This window comes from Planococcus citri, chromosome 5, assembly GCF_950023065.1.
Source record: "Planococcus citri chromosome 5, ihPlaCitr1.1, whole genome shotgun sequence".
Lineage (NCBI taxonomy): Eukaryota > Metazoa > Arthropoda > Insecta > Hemiptera > Pseudococcidae > Planococcus > Planococcus citri.
Window position 1 is genome coordinate 65,577,258 of NC_088681.1, and position 8,030 is coordinate 65,585,287.

The 8,030-nt window shown below is 33.2% G+C and overlaps 1 long non-coding RNA gene across 1 annotated transcript; it reads right to left on the reverse strand.

Moving 5' to 3' along the window:
- Positions 1–1,891: 1,891 nt before the first annotated feature.
- LOC135847013 (uncharacterized) lies at positions 1,892–7,780 on the reverse strand. The gene is made up of 2 exons (XR_010559068.1): positions 7,547–7,780; positions 1,892–7,403 (listed from the first exon to the last, which is right to left on the reverse strand). It is a non-coding gene; the product is annotated as an uncharacterized LOC135847013 (long non-coding RNA).
- Positions 7,781–8,030: the final 250 nt, after the last annotated feature.

Here is an 8,030-nt window from a genome sequence, read left to right on the forward strand (position 1 = left end):
TTTGCGCAGTTGGGCTTCAAATAGCCCTGTCTAACAATCGTCCAAGAATCGTTCGGTCCCCAGCCATATCCTGGACATAAAAGAGCCATTTTACCATCAAAAATGGCCAAAAATGCATAAAAATCGCATTCAAAGTGCCATAGAATGCAGTTGTGCAAGGTTTCATGGAAAAAAATTACATACTTGGCATCGGGAGAAGTCCCCCAACACAATCCCGTCGAGTTTTTTCGGTCCCGACCATGTCCCCAAAATCACCTTTTTGAGGGTCCACCCCCTCGTTGTGCGGGGAAAAAATTTCAAAATTGCACTTTTCTGAATGGGGCTGGTAGTACCTTCATTTTGGCAGCGCATTTTTTTGGTTCCCGAAAAAAAAATACAAAATCGACTTCTAGAGCACTTTTTTGTGTATGGATTATAGTCTACATGCACTTATTTAACATGCCTATGGTGATCATTGTCAGCATTTTTTTAAAGAGTACAAATAATGTGTAAATTACGAGTGGATGCCTTACGCAGAATTTTTCAACGCTTGAGTTTCATACTTCGATTTAATGGGCACCTCAGATTGCTTCTATTTCTTTTTTAATTTATTCAATTTAGAATGGCATACCTACCTCGAAAACACGAAACCTTGTTTGAAAAATCATACCAATTTCTGGATGAAACTGAACGAAAAATGCACCATTATTTGTTTAAAATCTACATAACAGTCAAGTAACTACATTAAAATTTGTCGAATGAAATTGAGCAAAAAATACATTTTTTATTTTTGAAATTTAACATTTAAGTACAATTTTTTTTTGCATAAATTAAAACGACAATTTCAAAAGTTTTATTCATATTAAAATGTTGTTAATTTATGTACAAATAGAAAATATTTAAAGGGTAAAAAAATAACATACGAGTATGTTTGCGATTAAACTGGCAAAGAAAATCTTCACGATACCCAACAGACATTTCAAACCATTCTTTATGGTACCAATTCTATTTCAGAGAATCTGATCCAGCTGCCAAAGAAAACTGTTCTAAACCGGATGCATTAAAAAAATTCTGCAGCAGCGCTGCTACAAAGAACGGTACTCCTATAGCACAGTTTGCTGCTGGTTTTCCAAAATGTCAACAGATAAGTCTTGTGTTAGTTGCAGGCGAAAGCGCATCTACAGGTGTAGTCATCTGCACCCCAAAAAATAATTCGGGTCATTATGGATTTAGCATTGGCAAAGGTCAAACTCCTAAAGGCGCGTCAAAGTACGACGTTTATGATGAAGGTGGTGTGAAAGGTAAATTGTTGGGTGAGATTTACGGTGTATTTTAAATTATCGTGAGAAAATGACATGTTTCAAATTCAATGCTTACCACATAAGTACATTTATTTTACATTGGTCTATTCTATGAAATCCATATTTTGTAAGTAGGTACTTAGGTATTAATTAACAATTTCTATTCTATTTTTTTCACTTATTACCTAAGTATGTATTCTTTAGTTCCTTAACTTCTATTCTTATTACCTTTCTAGGTACTAAACTAACTAAATGAATAACATGTAAAAATCGTTAGCGAATCAAAATAATTACTCCGCATAGAAACTGTCTATTCTTTTTGCATAGGTAACATTTTCGTTTTTACAAGATCTATGTAGGTAGTGTACCTACTCAACTCAGAGGGTTATTTTTGTTTGCAGGGGGTCATACAAACTCTTGAGCATTTAAAGATTTATTTTTCATTTTTTTTTTAAATTTTAATTTTTTAATTTGATTTGACGCGATTTGTTTGTTTTGAATACAAATAGTTATACTAGGCTTACCCATAAGATTTTTTGTCTAAAGTATTTTTGGCTGTCTATGTTCTAAAGTTTTTGTTTCAATAATCCAATCAGGACAGTCCCTGCCAATTTTTGTTTTTTTTTTTGTAGTTTGGATTTCTCATTTAGAAAAGATTTAAGATTAACAAAACGTTCTTATTTGTACGATATGGTACAATTTTTTTACGAACTGCAGAAAGTACCTAGATCTCGAGATATAGGTAAGTTATCTTTTTTTTCACCGTGATAAATAGGTATATAACATTATTCTGTATTAAAAATATACGATTCTTTATATTCGTGTTGTAAAGAGTCAATTTTTAGCCAAATTTTTGTTAAAAAATTAGGGTTATTGTGATAGGCTCGAATTTAAAAAAAAAAAAGGTGGGAGTCAAAAATTGTGATATTTCTCGACGTTTTTGCTCAAACTTGGCGATTCCCGGTGTGTCAACTACATATACAGTAATTTCAACTTTTTAACAAATTTTTATCCGCCATTTTTTTAATATTTACAAATTTTATTTTGTAAGTACCTCAATATCATGCATGGATTTTAAACAGATGAAATGGTAAGTTGAACTTGTTAATCTCGATTATGAATTCATTTCAGTACCTTATTGCAAATGGTTTCATATTTTCAAGAGGTGGCCCCAATTAAAGGCTAGAAAAATATTGTGCATTCTACAATCAACAACAATTTTTTTAACGTGGGAATAAAGTGAATGGATTTGTTCAGGGTAAGGTAGAGAAAATTATCAAAGAAGCCATTCGTTTTGAAAGGCAAATTGTGCATCCCAATGAGGAGAAAGGTGGTTTTAAAACCCAAAAGGTAAGTACCCGGGGAAAAAAGTTCAAACTTGGCCATACATGATGATGTATGACGACTTCATACATGATCATACTAAAAAATTGTCCCCCACATGCTCATGTATGGATCATTTGTATGAAATTGCATGTTTTATATCATACATTTTATTCTATAATCTAGAAAAGTGTCTATAAATCTGGAAAAATGTCTGAAATTCATTTATCCACATTTGTCTTGCATTCTTAGCACATCGTATGTACTTATACCATTCAGCAAATCATCCCATATATTTTATACTGACAATATTTTTATTATAAAAATTCATACATTCTCGAATTTTAAGTATGATCATACATGTTCATGTTAAAAAAAATCCCCGCATTTACACATGATCATGGTTACACTAAATCATACTTGATCATACATGATCATATATGACATGTATGATCATGTGGGGGACAATTTTGTAACATGAGCATGTATGGAAACTTCGGTTTATGTATGATCATGTATGCTCGAGTTCATCCACCATACATGATCGAAATTGATCATGTATGATGATGTATGTTTTGTGTTTGATCAAAATTGATCATGTATGATGATGTATGCTCGAACATAAATCATCATACATGATCAATTTTAGTCAAAACACAACCCGATGTTTCCATACATGCTCATGTTGAAAAATTGTCCCCCACATGATCATACATGACATTTAGTGTAACCATGATCATGTGTAAATGCGGGGAACATTTTTTAAAAAATGAACATGTATGACCAATTGACCATGTATGATCATATTCTGAGCTCGAAATGTATGAATTTTTATAGGATATATGAAATGTTTTGTAGTCAACATAGTAAGTTGTAGTCAGAGGCGAATCGAAGTCATGCTATTTGGGGGGGGGGGGTGTATCATGTCATTTTGCCGACAAAAATCACAATTTCAACGTGCTAAATACCAGTGACATACGTAATTAGGTATACTGAAATCATTGGAGATGGGGTTATATTTTTATTTATGATGGAGGAAGGAGCAAAACCAGATTTTGGACATAAAAAATCGAAATGTTATGTCTTCCCTTCTCAACCAATTCACTAGTAAGTAACTTTGTTATTCTAGGTGACTTCAACAGCCACAATCACCTTTGGGGCTCTCAAAAAACTGATGCAAGAGGTAAAATCATTGAAAAACTGCTCGAAGATGGAAATGTATTCCTTTTGAATTCTAACTCACCAACTCATCTCAACTTTACACACAGAACTCAATCTTCAATAGACCTATCACTGTGTTGTCCAATAATTGCCGCCAACATCGAGTGGAAAGTCATTGACGACCTTTATGCTATCATCCTTCACATCAATGCACACTCTAACCATCCTGCTTTCCTGCTCCAGCTTTCAGTTGCAAGTGTTGCAACCAACTTCTTGCCCTTAACACCAACAAAATACAGCAAACCTCATGGCTTATAAAAGAGCCAAAGCCATATCTAGGAGAACTATCCGATCAAGTAAGCGTGATTCTTGGAAAACATTTGTCAACAACATTGGTCCTCAATCTTCAGTTAAAGAAATCTGGCATAAAGTTAACTGTCTCCGTGAAGGAAAACAATACCACCATATTACATCACTTGAGTCTCTCAATGGTACTGTAGTGAGTGACAACAAACGTTTGGACTCAATTGGTAATTATTTCCAATCTAACTCGGAACAGCTCTAGCACAATTGTACCTCTTAAGACACAAGCTTATTTTGATGCAATCTCATCTCCGCATATCTGCGATGATGACCTTTCAACGAACTCAACTATGCTCTTTCAACAAGTAAGAACACGGCTGCAGGCTGCGATGATATTCCAAACTCCTTCTTAAAAAATCTACCACATATTCTTCTTCATATATATGTATAACACTATCTGGAAGCTTGGAATACCTCCCCCTCACTGGAAAAATGCAATAGTCAGACCTATTCCAAGGAAGAAAGATCTACATCATATAAATAATCTACGGCCCATTTCTCCAACTTGTACAATGTGCGAAATAATGGGAAAAATGATCAATCGAAGACTGACCTGGTGCCAAATCTTTTGTACAAAGCAGAATGCTTTCAGAACCAGGAGAACCTCAATCAATAATATAATTCAGCTACAATATCGGAATAGAATGAAATTTTGAGCGAGTAAAAGGTTGTTTGAGAATGGAAAAGTGATATATGATTCATCCCCTACAATTTGAGCTTTTGTTCGACTCCGTAGCTTCACCTGGTCAAAAGTTCAAAAAGTTGTAAAAACTGAAACTTTAAACGTTCATAACTTTTGGCCAGTAATACCTACAGAGTTGAACAAAAACTAAAATTGTAGAGGGTGAATTGCAGATCATTTTTCCATCCTCAAACACTCATGTAAGTATATGTATTTACTCAAAATTTCATTCCAAGTTTTCAGTAATGTTCTTGAATAGTTCAGGTATTATGAATTAATCAAGAATAATTCAATATTATCAGTGTAATGATCTTGTAATATTTAATTATTAATGATTTTGTCCCCTTTTTAATTTCTTTTGATTATCTAAAAGGCACATGGTGCTGGAGATACGTCTCCTCCCTTTTTTGGTAAAAAAATAACAACCATTTTAGTCATTGTAAATAGTACTTAAAATTTTGTTTTTGGGTTCTGTTAGAATAAAAGTACTTATGAGTAACTTTTGGAAATCTATTTAAAATATTAGTGGTATACACACTCCTAGAAAATGGCTAACCCGTCCTGTAAAATTTCCCCTTATAATTTTCTCATTTTTCCAAACCTATACTACAGTTCTGGTTGATAGTTTATGATTTTAAAAAGTTTGCTTTGTTGGCTGTCACTAGGGGCAACATGAAACTTGAGATAACTTTTCAAGTTTACACCTTTATGTATTTTAAAATTCTGGAATTATGAAAAAATTTAATGGAAACTGTTGAAATGTTGAAAGATAGTAAACTTGAATTTTTCTTTTCATCAGTGAATAGGTAAGGGAATTATTTTTGTTTTTATTTCATCAGTAAAAATTTCTACCATGATCGAAAGTTTATAATGAACAATATATATGTATTAGTTCGAAAATACGATTAGGTAAATAGAATTTTTTCTGCTCGATTTAATATCCGAAATGGATTTTTCGTTTTTCAAGTCTAAAATCATAATATGTAATCAATAAATAATCGTAAACTAAAATTTTCGAGTAAATTAATTATGAGAATCGATTTCAAACTGACAAAATTTAGTTATTTGAAAATCCCTGATTCGTAATGCAACAGAAACTGCCAAAGGTATGAGTAGAAATATTTTTAAAAATTAACGAGGAAAAAATTTCACATCTTGATGAACTTGTAGTGAAACCGGTCAAATATCTCTGAGGGTTTTTATTTCGAGAAAATTTCATTTTAAAATTCGATACCTATTCAGAAAAAAATCTATCACTTTGACTCACGGTTCGCCTCCCCTCTCCCCGCTTTTTAAAAACATTTCGGAAATGATGACCTTTAATTTGAGATTAACGAATCCAAATCTTTTAAAAAACTACCTAATACATTCCAACTACCATCGCTCCATTTGAACGTCATTTTTACTCTCAGCGACCTCAAATTAGTCAGAAAAGTTCGCAAAAAATACATTTCAAAAAAAATAATTTTTCGCTTATTTTTGTCTAATATGTAATTTGTCGTCTCAAAAAAATCTCCCTGAACAACTTTCTATTCGAATTTTACCAAATTTAAGTTTTTTTCTTTGGCAAAAATGCCTCTCGTATTTACGGCAAATCAGGTATGCAATTTTATTAACACCATTATCATCCATTCAGCCTAAGTGATGAAAGTTTAGCGGTTCGTTTGAATGTGGGTATTTTATGCGTTTCAAATGACCAATTTTTGGCTTATTCGAGATCGAGGTCGGCAAATTCGAATCCGGTGTCAATTTTTCGTACCTACTGGTCGCTCTTTTATTGAAAAAATTGAACTTTGAACTTTTGAAATTTTTCGCAAATATTTTTGAAATTCTCTTTAGCTATTTTCGACCCCACAGCTGGGCATTATGACGAGAATTTCAAGTGCCAAAAAAAAGACTCTACCCCACCCCCACCTCCCTGAAAGACCAAGAACTGGTGTAATCATATCCAGATGATTCGAAGCATTTGTCATTTCAGCTGCCTAAATTCATTTTTCAATTTTTGACGAATTTTTATATCTTAAAATGGAATGATTTTCTACAATGAATGTTTTGAAAAATGTACCTACCTATACTTTTCCATTAAAAGAGGGAAATCACTTCAGAAGAAAAAAAAACCTTGATTTGGCGAGTTTAAACGGATAGAAGATTTTTCATACGTGCAAGTCATCTTATAGAAATGTTCTGCAGGCATCCGCCAGTTCATCTGCATTATTCTAAATTATCTGGGCTTTTTCTGAATCCGGAATTGGGCGTATGTCTTCACGAACAGTCCACCAGATTACTGCCAAATTTCTCGCTACGTCTCGTTTCTTCACGAGTGTTTCACCATCAAACATTCAAGATTTTTTATGGCTGCAATAAAATTCACAATACGAAGATCCTCGGAATTCATAATAATGTCATACCATCCACGTGAAATAATCAAATTCAATCCTCCCAAAAAGATGGAGGGGAATTTTCTCATCAGATATCTCTTCTATCTTCAGCTCTATCACGGATTTGACAACATTTTGCTTTGTGTTGGTAACGAATTGGATATAATTCCATAATTTTAAAACATTTAGCTGTTGCAATGCCATCCATCTCTGATTCTGAAAACACGATTAAATGCTCATTTTCTAACGGATTCTTTAAAAATGAGAGTACAATTTATGTAATAAATATTTTATCTACTTTGAATAATTTACAAATAATTGAGTACATAATTACTAACGAAAGAATTGATATTATTTACCTGCATATCTTTCTGCGAGGTGCCTTGAAAGCGCTTTCCTAGTTCACAATTGAGTGCGTGATTCCCAAATCCAGTAATGCTTCAAGTTCAGCATCGTACACCAGTATCTAGTAAAACTCTAACATTTTGATCTCGTGGTCAACATGAAGTATCTTATCTACCTAATTCTCGTTAAAATTAAAAATTCTTCATTATTTCCTGATGATAATAATTGTAATTAATTTTTTTTTCAAATGTTGCAATCGTGAATCAAGTTGATCTATTGCACCACCATCGATCCTTTGGGACAACTTTTTTCTTAAAGTGGGAGTCCTAAGGAACATTTCTAGCCCTTTTCTACAAAAAAAGGGTGGCCCTACTTACAAAATGGCGGCCATTTTGAATGACAGGTCAGCCGAAATCGCATGGTTTTGCATTCCAACATGAGACTTGCACGAAACTTTTTAAACCGTACCGAGGTAGATGGAAAGATCAGGCAAAAAGT